This window comes from Zingiber officinale, chromosome 7B, assembly GCF_018446385.1.
Source record: "Zingiber officinale cultivar Zhangliang chromosome 7B, Zo_v1.1, whole genome shotgun sequence".
Taxonomy (NCBI): Eukaryota; Viridiplantae; Streptophyta; class Magnoliopsida; order Zingiberales; family Zingiberaceae; genus Zingiber; species Zingiber officinale.
In genome coordinates, this window is record NC_055999.1 from 45,936,100 (window position 1) to 45,951,397 (window position 15,298).

At 37.7% G+C, this 15,298-nt stretch overlaps 1 non-coding gene across 1 annotated transcript; it reads left to right on the top strand.

Moving 5' to 3' along the window:
• The first annotated feature begins 9,320 nt into the window (after positions 1-9,320).
• Positions 9,321-9,426, top strand: LOC122007429. The gene has a single exon (XR_006118927.1). It is a non-coding gene; the product is annotated as a small nucleolar RNA R71 (small nucleolar RNA).
• The last annotated feature ends 5,872 nt before the right edge of the window (positions 9,427-15,298 follow it).

The window sequence follows — 15,298 nt, forward strand, 5'->3', positions numbered from 1 at the left end:
CGTCCGATCTTCTCATTGGCTTGAGAAGATCGTAGTAGGGCCATGACCTAATCAAAATTTAATTAATTGCTTGTGTATATGATGCATGATAATGTAGAGTAATTAATTAATGCCATGATGCGTATAAGATGCGAATCCATGATTAGATTAGATCTTAATCAACTCAACTCGATATGCCTACCAAGTCTTGATACCCATCACTACCTCAATCATTTGTTGTTGTTGAATCTGCCAAAGCAGAGCAGCACATATTATCTTGGTAGAGTGTGGAGGGACAATCTTGGTCCCGCCTATCAAGGCTTGGGTGAGTACAAACTCAATTAAATTGAGTATAACTAGTTAACTCAATTTGATCGGGTATAACTATAGGCATTTTCCAACGGTTGGGTGATAGGATAAAAATCACATTTATACTAAATCTTGGGCGATTTAGCCAAAGCTAACTTAAGTTTTAATGTAAATGAGATTTTTGATCCTATAAACAAGAGTTGCATAGAAATGTAATTGATAAATTCGTTATCTACTGATCTTACTAAGTCTTGGGCAATTTAGACAAAGCTAACTCAAGGCGTAGTATGATGTGGATCTTGTCCCATAAGAATTATAGCTAGTTGGAAGAATCTAGTAAGTGTGGTTTGACCACATCCATGACTCGATTCTACAAAAGTTCTATAATTCAGTGGGAGCATCGTTTAATTAAAGGCCTAATTAAATGATTAGTGGAATATGATATTTATTTTCTGTATTTTTCTGTTGTAGATTGACATGTCGACAAACACGAACACCTTCTCTCTGCGTTCTGTCCTTGATAAGGACAAGCTCAATGGAGCTAATTTCATGGACTGGTACAGGAATCTGAGAATAGTTCTCACTCAAGAAAAAAAACTGTACGTCCTGGAGCAGACCATTCCCGAGGCACCTCCTGCCATTGCCACGGAAGCTGACAGAGATGCTTATAAGAAGCATCAAGATGACACATTAGATGTGTCATGTCTCATGCTCGTAACCATGAACTCTGAGCTTCAGAAGCAACACGAGTTGATGGGTGCTTATGATATGGTTGAACATCTTCGTCAACTATATCAAGGACAAGCAAGGCATGAGAGATTCAAGATCTCTAAGGTACTATTTCAGTGCAAGATGCAAGACGGGACTCCCGTAGGCCCATATGTACTCAAGATGATTGGGTACATAGAGAACCTACAGAGGTTGCGATTCCCACTTGGCCAAGAGCTGGCCACTGACTTGATCTTGCAATCCTTGCCAGAAAGCTACAGTCAATTTATCATGAATTACAACATGAACGAAATTGACAAGCCACTGCTTGAGCTTCTGAGTATGTTGAGAACTGCTGAGCTCAACCTTAAGAAGGTTAAGCCCAACTCCATTTTGATGGTGCAAAGGCACAAAGGCAAGGGCAAGCCTAAAGGTAAGGGAAAGTCCCAAGCCAAGGGCAAAGGCAAGGCACTGAAACTCAAAGGAGGGGTTGCCAAGGATACTACCTGCTTCCACTGCGGTCAGACGGGGCACTGGAAGAGGAACTGCAAAGTTTACCTGGAAGATCTTAAGAAGAAGAGAAGTGAGACTTTTACTTCAGGTATATATGTTATCAAAGTCAATGTATCTATTTCTTCATCGTGGATATTAGATACCGGATGTGCTTCTCACATTTGTACTAATGTGCAGGCATTGAGAAATAGCAGGGAATTGACGAAGGGCGAGGTGGACCTACGAGTAGGCAATGGAGCACGGGTTGTTGTTGTTGCTGTAGGGACTTACTATCTATCTCTGCCCTCTGGGCTTGTACTAGAATTAGATGAATGTTGTTATGTGTCTGCTCTTACTAAGAACATAATTTCAGTTTCTTGTTTGGACAAGAAAGGTTTTTCGTTTATAATAAAGAACAAATGTTGTTCAGTTTATTTAAATGATATGTTCTATTGTAGTGCACCTCTGATGAACGGACTCTATATTCTAGACTTAGAGAACTCCATCTATAACATAAATACCAAAAGGTTCAAATCAAATGAAATGAACCAAACCTATCTCTGGCACTGTTGCTTAGGTCATATAAATGACAAACCCTTATCCCAGCTCCATAAAGATGGTTTGGTGAACTCATTTGATTTCGAATCATATGAGACATGCGAGTCATGCCTACTAGGCAAGATGACCAAGACTCCCTTTAGTGGATATAGCGAAAGAGCGACTGACTTGTTAGGACTTATACATAGTGATGTATGTGACCCTTTCAATATCGCTGCCAGAGGTGGTTATAGGTACTTTATTACATTTACTGATGACTTCAGTAGATATGGTTATGTGTATCTGATGACACATAAGTCAGAATTCTTTGAAAAGTTCAAAGCATTCAAGAATGAAGTACAAACCCAGCTTGGCAAGAGTATTAAGATACTTCGATCAGATCGATGTGGTGAATACCTTAGCCATGAGTTTCGTGACTATCTAGGTGAGTGTGGGATTCTATCCCAACTCACTCCTCCTGGAACACCACAGTGAAATGGTGTATCCGAAAGGAGGAATCGTACCATATTAGATATGGTACAGTCTATGATGAGTCACACAGATCTTCCTATATCTCTTTGGGGCTAAGCTCTGGACACAGCAGCCTTCATACTCAACCGTGTTCCATCCAAGGCCGTGATAAAGACACCATATAGGATATGGACTGGGAGAGATGCCCAGGTGTCTTTTATGAGGATTTGGGGTTGTGATGCTTACGTTCGATGTCAAGTCTCGGACAAACTGGGACCCAAATCCGATAAGTGCTATTTTATAGGATATCCCAAGGAAACGAAGGGATATTACTTCTACATTCCTAGTCAACACAAAGTAGTTGTGGCTAAGACTGGGGTTTTTCTAAAAAAGACTTTGTTTCTAGAAAAACTAGTGGGAGTACGTTCGATCTTGAAGAAGTTCAGGATATGGACCATAGCACTGAAGCCTTGATGGAAGTTGAATTGGAACCACAAAGTGTTGTGGATGATAAGATTGTTCCACAAGGAGCTGAGGAACAACATCCAGTTCAAGTAGATCTACCTCTTCGCAGGTCTGATAGGGTACGTCGTCAACTTGAGAGATACTCATTTCTCTTGTCTGACCATGATGACATTGTGCTCGTTGAGAATGAGCCTACCTCCTATCAGGAAGCTGTAATGGGACCAGATTCTGAGAAATGGCTAGAAGCCATGAGATCCGAGATGGAATCCATGTACACCAACCAAGTATGGACTTTGGTTGATCCACCTGAAGGGGTCAAACCCATTGGGTGTAAGTGAGTCTTTAAAAGAAAGACTAACATGGATGGACTTATATATAAGGGTCGTCTGGTAGCTAAAGGTTTCAAGAAAATTCATGGTATTGACTATGATGAAACATTTTCTCCAGTAGCGATGTTTAAGTCCATTCGGATCATGCTTGCTATTGCAGCATGCCATGATTATGAGATCTGGCAGATGGATGTCAAAACCATATTTCTGAATGGAAACTTGCTCGAGGATGTGTACATGACACAACCTGAGGGTTTTGTAGATCCACAGCATACTGGCAGAGTATGCAAGCTTCATAAGTCCATTTATGGACTAAAGCAAGCTTCTCGGAGCTGGAATCTTCGATTCGATGATGCGATCAAACAGTTTGGTTTCATCAAGAATGAAGATGAACCCTGTGTCTACAAGAAGGTTGTAGGGAACACAGTTGTCTTCCTTGTGTTGTATGTGGATGACATACTACTCATTGGGAATGACATTCCTTTGCTGCAATCTGTCAAGACTTGGCTGGGGAATTGTTTCTCAATGAAGGACTTAGGTGAAGCAGCCCATATTCTAGGCATAAAGATCTATAGAGATAGATCTAAGAGATTGCTTTGCCTAAGTCAGAGTACATATATTGACAAGGTATTACTACGGTTTGTCATGTAAAATTCCAAGAAAGGATTTCTGCCGATGTCACATGGTATGAGTCTTTCGAAGACTCAAAGTCCCTCTTCTAAAGAGGAGAGAGACCGCATGGATAAGATCCTTTATGCTTCAGCCATAGGATTTATCATGTACGCCATGCTATGTACTCGTCCTGATGTTTTGTATGCTTTGAGCATGACGAGCAAATACCAGTCAGATCCAGGTGAAGGTCACTGGATAGCGGTCAAGAATATTCTTAAGTACTTGAGAAGGACTAAAGAATATTTCTTGATATATGGAGGCGATGACGAGCTAGCTGTAAAGGGTTACAGTGATGTCAGCTTCCAAACTGACCAGGATGATTATAGATCGCAGTCTGGGTTTGTGTTTTGCTTGAATGGTGGTGCTGTGAGCTGGAAGAGTTTGAGGCAGGACACAGTTGCCGATTCTACAACAGAGGCCGAGTATATTGCTGCATCAGAAGCAGCAAAGGAGGCAGTTTGGATCCGCAAGTTCATTACTGAGCTTGGGGTGGTTCCTAGCATTGCAGATCCTATTGAGCTCTATTGCGATAACAATGTAGCAATTGCGCAAGCTAAGAAACCTCACTCACACCAGCGGACCAAACACATACTACGACGCTTCCATCTCATTCGAGAGATCATCGATAGAGGAAATGTGAAGATTTGCAGAGTATCCACAGAGGCTAACATCGCTGATCCCTTAACCAAGGGTTTGGCACAGAGAAAGTATGATGGTCACACTAGGTCATTGGGTATTAGACCCTACACTGATTGGAACTAGTGCTAGTGGGAAATTGCTAGTTAGAGCCCTAGAGCCAATCATATAATGATTGTTGTATGGACTCGATGTATCATATTCCTATAGACTTATAAAGATATTTCTTTATAGTTATTATATTTACTTGTATTGGTGTCAAATAACTAAGTTTAATAGCGTCCTTGAGTAGAAGGTTCTTATCTATGTCAATCGATTGGTTGAATCGATAGTGAGATGATATAGAGAACACTACTCTTAATCATTCCTAGTCAAGTATTAACATTCAGGGACAATGTTAATGCGACGAGACTAGCATGTAGGTCAACTCGATGACTTGATCTCACAAGTCATGGATATAGAGATATCAAGTTGACACATGGGTATGCATTGGAGAATGTATACTAAATGACCCGCCATGAGAAAGAATCATGGATCGTTATATGAGTGTCATATACTTTCTCATGTGACTATTAGTATGACTATCAGTCCTTGGACCTGAAGTCACCATGGTTCCCTACATAAGGAGTTACATACTTTGGCTTCGTCAAACGTCACCCGTAATTGGGTGGACTATAAAGGCGATTACTGGGTATGTAACAAATTATGCGGAGGGATGTGAGTGATGTAGATAGGATCTATCCCTCCTATATGACAGGAGTGACATCATCATTCTTGATAGAGTGAGACCACTAAGTGCATGGACATGCCCAAATGAGTCAATATGAGATATTGAGCTCATTTGATTAGAGTGAGTCTACTTAGAGTTCAAGATACTGATTGATTAGAGGATGACACGGTCTATGCCTCATTTGATCAATCTAGATGTGAAGGATAGAAGGACATTATCATATATTGTGAGGGTTACAATTAGTAGTCACAAGATGATGTTGGATCTCAACATTCTTGTAACTTGGGTAGTAATGATGTGTTGCTAGATACTGCTCATTACTTATGCTTCTAAATGGGCTTAGGAGCATTGCCAACGTTATAAGAACCTATAGGGTCACACACAAAGGGAAATTAGATGGAGATTATGTTCATATGATGAACCAAGAGGATTAGGTTCATGTGATGAATCAAATTGGATCAAGAGTAATCCAAATTAAACTAATTGAGTTGGACTCAATTTGATTCATGTGTCCAATGAGTCTAATTTAGATTATGACTCATTAAATCAATTTAGTTTAATGAATAGATATTCATTAAATCAAATTGGCTTGAATCAATGGTTAGATTTGATCAACCATGGGAGAATTTAAGTTAAGTTTGACTTGACTTGAGAGGGAAGATGAAGAGTCAAGTTTGACTTGACCTTGACTTGACCAAATGCCATGTCATTGTGACTTGGCATAGGGCCGGCCAATGATGATGTGTCACATCATCAAGGCAACTTCATGCTATGCCACCTCATGAGGGAAACCAAGAGTCTTGACTCTTGAGATTCCATGGAGGTTACAAACCTCATTGAAGTGGCCGACAACTTTTAGTGATGGAATGAATTGATTTTCATTCAAGGCATCATCATCTTCCTCCTCTCTTCTTTCTTGCTCTCCCTCTCATCCTTGCCGAGACTCCTTGGGGTGCTAGCACACTCTAAGGTTTCCTCTCTATCTCTTGTTTGTGTGGATACTTCTAGAGGTGTGCACACTTGAACACACTTGAGATCCGACGGACCTTAGACGAGTGGGATTTGCGAAGGGCTTCGCTTCAAAGGTATACTCACTTTCTTGTAGATCTAGTGTAGATCTAGGATAGGAAACATGTACATGTAAATTTTTATATGTCTTCGCACGGATCCGTGGCAAGACTTCGGGGTTTCCGCAACGCAAAAAACAATTTTTGCGGCCCGAAAGTCCCAACAATAGTTTCATTGATGAGCATGATACAAAAATTATTCGAGTGTGGCCTATGTAGAAGTTCTCCGTGCTTAGTGTAATAAGTGATCTAACTTTTTCAAGTATCAATCTCTAAGCCTAGTCAATTTTTCATTTAACCATGTTCCTCATACTTCCAACGATAGGCACTTACCCGCCACACGCAAGGTTCGTTTCACTCAAAAAATGCTATGCATCATCTACACAAGGTCTCAAAGGAATACTCAGTATCAAGAAAAGCATAGCATTCATTTCCCCAGTAACCTAACTCGGTCTTAAAGGGGTGAATTACTAGTTTCCACTCACGATAACTATTTTTTTATCCCTTATTTTTTTCCTTCTTCTTTTTTTTATTATGTTTGCAAAGTATCAAACTTGAACAAACTATCATTTTTTTTTTATTTTATTTTATTTTAGTTTTTGGGATTGATTTTTCCAAATGAGCTTACATGATCTGAGTTTATCCAATAACCAAAATGTAGTTGAGAGGTCACCATAGAAGCAAGAGTACTAGTTCGGTTCTATGAATCATGACTATTTTCAAAAATATCTACCATCAAAGTCAAGCATAATGTGAAGAGATCCTAAAACTAGGCCAATATTCAAATTCTTCTAGTAATAATAATGCTCACTTCATGCTACTATGGATAGGAAAATAAAGATCAATAGGGATACTAGCATACAAAACCACACAACATAAATATCTAGATAAAACATGCTAGTATTTTGCATTAAGGAACAGTTAATCATGATGTGATGAATGATGCAACTAGGAAAAATTTATTATGCAAAAGAAATAAGCAAAACCTAAACTAAACCAAATACAACTAATGCATCCTCCCAGACTTATACTTTTCATTGTCCCAATGAAAACTAAAAATAATGTGGAGAAGATTAAAAGTAAGAGAAGTTACCAAATGATGTGTGTCAAATGACCATGTCATTAACTTCTCCATCATGTAATTACACTCCTCCTAATCTTTGAGTCCTATAAAAGAAAATTGACAACAAAAATTAAGTAGAGGATACATGCATATTATGAGGAAAGAAATGAAACTAGAAAGGAAATAAAAATATGAATGAAAACAAAATTGAACTTGGGTTGCCTCCCAAGAAGCGCTTATTTAAGGTCATTAGCTTGACCACCTCATTAGATTCAACGAAATCTCTCTCTTGGAGGGGTAAGATATGTCGACACCCTCCTACCAAGGGCTCTTATTATGGAGAGAGCTTTCATCAAAGGAGCTACAGAGTAAAATATAACACTCTCCATCTTTGTCTTCTTTGAAGTTCTTTCAGGTGGTCGAAGATGGTTCAATCTGAGCTTCGAAATATAGGCCCCATGAAAATCTGCACACCCAAAAGAAAAACATAACTCTCCCAAGCATGCTATATTAGATAGAATTAGAACCTTATTAAGATGAACTGAGTATATATCACAAATTGAATCACATCCAACAAAATCTACTATTGGTACATCTATGAAATTTTCTAGAAGATCGCCAAGGATACTAACCTTGCTTTGCTGAGAAATACATGAAAATTCTAAACATATGGATGTGACTTATGAATCTTGTATTGGCTCTAGCTCTAGCTCAAGCAGTGGTGCATCTAAAAGTGGTAATTCTTGGGGCTTTGCCTCTATTGCACAAGTCCCTACACAGTGGTCCACAACATGTTCAATCCTTGCAACTCTCATAATCTCAGAAGGTTGTGTAGATAAAGGAAGTGATTCTTGAGATGCTGCTTCCACAACATAGCTCCCTACACTTCCTTTCATAACATCATCATCAACACAAGCATCAAAAAATAAACCAACATCAATATCCTTAGTGGAATAATCATCTATAGGAGGATCACTAACTTCATTTGCAATTTTAAGTTGATCTACCACATCACATTCATCATCTGAAAATTCAATTTCATCATAACACCCTGTAAACCCAGAAGGTAAATCTGAAAATTTGTTATCCACTGTATTATTATCACAATCCTCATCTGAAGAGTCCTCATCTTCATATACATCCAGAAATTTACACTCAACCATATTAGTATCACAGAATTTGCCAAAGTCTTCGTTTTCATTGACCCTCACTAGCCCTTGTGGAAAAGGAACCTTTAGTGAAGGTCTTGGGAAAAGTACTTCCTTTTTCCCATATTCCCTTTGAGCTTGCAGAGGAGGTCCAACTTGCTTATCTAGTGTAGGTGTGATCAATCGTTGAGGGAATGATACTTGTGGCTTTGGGAACTTCCTGGAGTAATGAAACTGAGTTCTTGAGGTCTTCTATTGTTCTTCTCCCCAATTCTAAACAAATCCTTCTTCAGTAGTTCTTCATGATTCTTGTCACTTCTCAACTTAAAATTATTATCATTTACACTAGATCTTGTCTGTGTAGGAGGAAGGTCTTCTTTAAACCATTTTGAAACTATACTATTAATCCTTTCCCCCGAATGTTTGAACTCTTCATTCTGTGACTTGTGAATTTCAACATTCTTGGATGGTTGAACTATATTTTGTTTGACAAGCTCTCTTGTATATATGGCTTGTACTTCTTGAATTTCTGAGGGAGATTCCATCCAACTTTTGCTTGACTATTCATGGAGGTTTAATGCTACTTGATCAATCAATGTATATGCATCGTCTACACTCTTGTGCATAAAAGAACCTCCAGCTGATGAATCTAACAAACACTTATCTGAGAAAGAAATTCCCCTATAGAATATGTGCAGGGGCAGCCATTTTTCCAAACCATGATGAGGGCACTGTTTTTGTAGACTCTTGAATCTGTCCCATGCTTCAAATAATGATTCTCCATATGCCTGAGCAAAATTTGTAATGTAATTCCTCATATAAATTATTCTACTTAGAGGGAAAAAATGATCTAGAAATTATTTCTCCAATTGTTTCCAACTTGTGATGCTTTGAGGACAGAGGGAATATAACCAAGTTCTTGCTTTATCCTTGATACTGAAAGGAAATGTTATCAATCGAACTGCATCTGCTGACACTCCTTCACAATTCACTATATCACAAGGATCTAGAAATGCCTCAAGATGTAGATAAGGACTTTCTGATATTTCTCCTCCAAATTTGTGACCTTGTATCATGCAAATTAACTCTGGGTCTAGTTCGAAACTTTCTGCTTCAATATGAGGCTGCACAATGGGAGATAAAAATCTTGTAGAAATGGGTGCAGAGAAATCTCTTAAGTACCTGCTTGACATGTTAGTGCTCATGGTATCTAAAAAAAATTTATGAGAAAAGAACAAAAATGAAGAATTAAAGACAAGAAATAAAATGATATACGAAAAGGAAGAAAGAAAATACAGAATTTAAATTGCAAGAAAGAAAATGCATAATGAAAACAAGAAAGAAAATGCAAAGGAAAAAGAAAAATGTCTAGGGTAACTCATATGCTAATCAACTAATGTTAATCGAAAACAGTCCCCGACAACGGCGCTAAAAACTTGTTACGATTCTGCAAGTGCACGGATTCGTCATCAGTAATATATAAGATTGTCGAACCACAGGGACTGTTGATTAAGCACTAGAGATGTCGCAAAGTAAGTTATCTAGACTGTCGAAAGTTGGCTTTGGCGCTAGCAAACTAACGAGAGTGATTGAAGAGAGAAAGAGAAGGATGAGAGAATCGATCTTGGAGGGAATTAAGCTCTGGGAAATGGATTCTAGGATTTTGGTTTCGTTGTGGTGGAACCTGATGTATCATGTTCTATCTTTTCCTCATTGTCAATCGACATGCATTCGCCGGAAGTTAAAACCGCTATCCTTAAGCACTAAACGGAGAAGATCCCTGTGAAATCCTGTTACGGTTAACCCTGTCACTAGGGCGCCTCGGTAGATCACAAGAATGCAAATCCAATCGGTGTCATCAAGGATAGAGATAAGGGTTTAGTTAGGTCTCTTACTTCCTTATGGAGAAGTTGCCTCTCCTTTCAAGGGAGTATCCTAGATGTCCGTGAACGGGTTACCCCTGCCACTAGGGCCCCTCGGGTGTACGATCTAAGATCTTCTTTTTACGAAATTAGCAATTCCTACACAATCGATCAATATGAAGAGATAATCTCAGCAAGTCTCATGCATATCAAATAGAAACAAAGCAAGCAAAATCATCCAATAAGTAAAGGCATAAACATGAGTCTTACATCAAACCCTATCCAAAACTACTCCCTACATCCATAGAAAAGGAGATCTACTCCATTGTGAGGGAAGAATAACCCCAAAACATAAAGTAAAGTATACTTACAACCCTTGATATGAGAAGAAGGGGAAGAAGAGATGCTTGCCGAGGTTCTCGATGTCTTGGGGATGCTTTCTTGCTCTGGTGATGGACAAAACGTCAAGGGACGGCGGTGGATGAAGCTCTAGGGTTTCCCCCAAAGGGGAGAACCCTTTCCCGATGAGAAGGACGAAGTCCCGAACCAAAGATGCCCCCAAGAATAGGGTTCTTGACCCTTTTATAGGTTAGGGCACGGGCGCCGCACGACCCGTGTCACGACCGTACGAGATCCGCACGTCCAACACTTTCCTCGCTTCGGGTTGAGTGGCACGGTCGTGCGAGATCGCACGACCGTGTCTTCCTTTTACTCTAGCTGCGCTGCACGACCGTGCCAATTGGCACGGCCATGCCTTCCTTTGCCTCTGGCCACTCCGCACGGTCGTACGAATTGGCACGACCGTGTCTCTCTTCTGCTCTAGTTACACCGCACGACCGTGCAAATTGACATGGTCGTACCTTCCTTTTGCACTGGTTACACCGCACGGCCATGTGAATTGACATGGCAGTGCCTTCCTTATACCCTGGTTGCACCGTACGACCATGCGAATTGGCACGGTCGTGCCTTCCTTCTGCACTGGACGTGCATAATTGTATCAAGGTCGTGTAGATCATTTTAGCACATCTTAACGTGGTATTCTTGAGTTGAAGTCTTTATCAAAGTTGTAGATCTTGAAGTTATCTACAAATCAGTATAAAGAACAACCCAAAACGTCAACCGAGCACAAAGTTATGGCCATTTTATTTTTAGTCTGCAGTGCTGAAAATTCCACACGGCCTTCGCACGGCCGTGTGGCCTCCGCACGGCCAAAATTCGGAAGGACTTAGTTTTCGCATGCCCGTGACACTCTGGAAGCTCTAGACTTCATTTAAACTCTGTTTTTGCTCCAAATCATGTCCTATCAATCAAAACAAGCAAAGAGTAGATCTCCGAACAAAATATAATGGAAGTATGACATTATAATGAAATAGGGTACAATAAACATAAATTATGCTAATGAAATGCAAGCAGATGTGCGTCAAAGAATGCATAAATGATTATAAATCTACGCACATTACAGATCAAGGAAGATTGAATGTTTGATGCATAAGAAGTCCAAGTAGGTTATGAAGGATCAGACATTTAGTTTGAGAAGAGAAAAATTCAAGTGAGTCATGGAGGACCATATCCTTTGCAATGAGACCAGATGTTAGGTATAAGACAAGAAGTTCAAACAGGTCAATGAATACTGGATGCTTGGCAAATAGAAAAGTCTTGATAGATCAAGGATGATAAAATATTGGGCAACAAACAATCTTGGTAGGACAAAATTGATTGGATGTTGAGTAAAGGAAGTTTTAGTAGGTTGAAGTCAACGGTAAGGCTTAACTATGAGTATTAACCTATTGATAGACTCTAAAGCCCTAAATTAGAGTTTGAGGTATTTTTAGGATTTATTACATTCACTTTGAAGTTTGTTACCATAACTTCAGGGTTTGCTATAGCAATTAAGGTTTGCTACAATCACATGCGAGATTTCCTCGCCAGCCATGAGCTATCCATCCTTCTTATTTTTCTTTTCTGTTTGTTTCCCCTTCTATTCCTTCTTTCTTTCCCTCAGATTTTTTTTTCCCTTTTCTCTATTCTTGTCTTCAGTTCCATTCCCTTCCCCTTTCTCGGTATACATAGCATTAATATTTAAAAATTTATCTAAATGTCTAAATTTTATTAATGGTAGTAAAAGATGCTATTATTCATCTTAAGCTATCTTCAGTTTCATAATAAGATGATATTATTCATCTTAAGCTACCACGATGACTTTTGTATAGCAAAAAATCAAGCACAGGCATCTAAATTTTATTAATAGTGGAAGGGAAGATGGAGAAAACGTGGTACACATACCAAAAAGAATTATTCATTATTTATTTTCTAGAGTAAAACATCATTTGCCCACGTAATGACAACCAAGTGGTGATGAAGCATATGGCTTGTCCGTGAGCTTATCTAGAGTAAGAATTAATGAATGAATGCATGAGTTAATTAAGTCTTTGTTCAATAGGCATATGCTCAATTATGCCAAACAAGTCATGTGGCATTTCCAATTAATTTTAATCATAAACAACAAGAATGAGCTTTTTAAGTTTATTTTAGATAAGAAAATTGGAGAATTTGTAGAACAGCCGCCTCATTTGTGTATAAAAGTGAGCATTTCAATTTAGCCACCTATTGTCTGTCCATTATTTGATTTATTATCAACCTTTTAAAAACATTCATGACTTTAGAAAATTTTCATTTTACACATATATTTAAACCGAAGTTATATTTGACATGTGATATGGGAAGTTATATTTGTTTGATCCTCTTTATTTATATGGGAGAAAATGGATGTGAAGGATTTAATTTAACTCATGAGCAATTTGTAGAACAATTAAGACAAGATATATAGGATATCATAGATATAGAACAACTAAGACATAAGGAAGACAAAAACAATTTGTAGCATTCGATTATGTCTCCTGAGCAATTATTTATAAAGTAGCAAGCGAGACTACATCATTATGTAGAGAGTACTAGATTAGGGATATATTATATGATTAATTAGATTCATCTTAGGATGAAGTTGTATTAACTACCTATATATATTGAATGAGGAAGCTTATGGAGTATCTTAACATATACCAAGATTTTGTGGATGAGTTGGCAAAGGTTGAGAAGATGATCTCAATTAGTCGCTTAGCACAAATATTTATTACTTTATTATTAAATTCATTTGATATATTTATAGGTACTCTTAGAGTTGATAGGTAAGATAAGATGGAGGAGGTAACTATCAAGCTATTACATATGTTTTTTATAAAAAAAAAATGGAGAAAGTTATCATGTTGAATTCATTCGGGAGTATGTAAAATAAGGACATTGGTAACAAAGGATAATTGTAGGGGTAAGAGTTTTAACAAGAAATGAATACACTTACAAATTTTAGGAAAAAAAAATGAAACTATCTACTTTATTTATTGATTGGGACGTTTATAATTAATTGTCACTAAAGAAAATTTTAAAACACATGACTAAAATAAATTGATCAATCTTTCACAAACTAATATTTTAAGATTATCATTATTTACCATAGTGAAAATGTAGATCAAAGATAATCTTGTCTAATATTATTAGAGCAAAAAAAACATCACCTTTTATAGATATATAAATTCTCCATAAATTTTTTAAAAATTGCTAGATGAATTATAAATGTAACACCCTGTTTGGAAACAACTTAAGTGAAGGAATTGAATTGAATTCCATTAGGAATTGAATTCCAACAAAAATTCAATTCAATTCCTATGTTTGGAATGGATTAGTGAATAACAGAATTGAATTGAATTCCTTAATTTGGAATCTATTTGAATTGAATTTCATTCTTATACATTTATCATTTTATCCTCATAACTAACCATTTAATAACAAAAACTCCATAAAGAGAGTGTTAGCATACCACTCTTGATCTATCCAAACAAAATGTAAAGGCTACTGAGGAAGTCGTTGATTTTGTTGCTGATTCTGTTCAGCAGGTAAGAACTCGGTGGATGATGTGAAACATACCCAAAAAGTCAGATTTCATGTCACTATGCTTACTAACCAGTCAGATTTCAAGGCTCTTCCAACTTACTAACCAAGTAAATAGATTAGTTGTTGATCTCGTCGTGACCTGCCAATATATGTGGATGCCACATATTCTATTGCCTAATGCAAGGGAATCACCCTTTAATCACAATCTTTTATGGCTCCAAATAAACGAAAAGAGAAATGAAAAGGATTATATAAACAGGATTTTCCAACCACAAAATGAGTTTATAAGTATCTCAGGCATTATCACAAGGTCATACAAGAATCAACTTGTCTGAATGCCAATAGATGATTATCAAGAGAAATTTCTCTAATTAGTCTTCCAAAGAATAATTCACCAAAATAAATGCCACCAAAATAAAATTCTCAAACATTATCTGGTCTTATGACTTCATCATATTCAATAGATGCCACCAAAATAAAATTCTCACAAACATACTGTAGCAAACCTAACTTCTCCCCCCAAAAATATACCAAAGTACCAAGTTAAGTTGTTATATGAACACAACAACTTTCCCCCCCAAAAAATACATACATAAAATCACCAACTTAACTTTTTAGCTAACCATTGCAAGCGTAGCTCTTCTGGGAATAAAAAAAAAACTCCAACAAGATTAGGATGTTCATTTAGCAATTCAACAGCTTCAAAAAGTTTGTCAACCTCCAACAAGATTAGGACTGCATACTACATATTCACTAAATACGAACATGTCATGAAGGAATGAGACGACGAAGAAGATGAGAAATCCCTTAATCCAAAATGACTAAATTGGGTAGAATTGCCCACTCATCTGTTAACCTATGATATCTTAACCTATCAATGAGGCT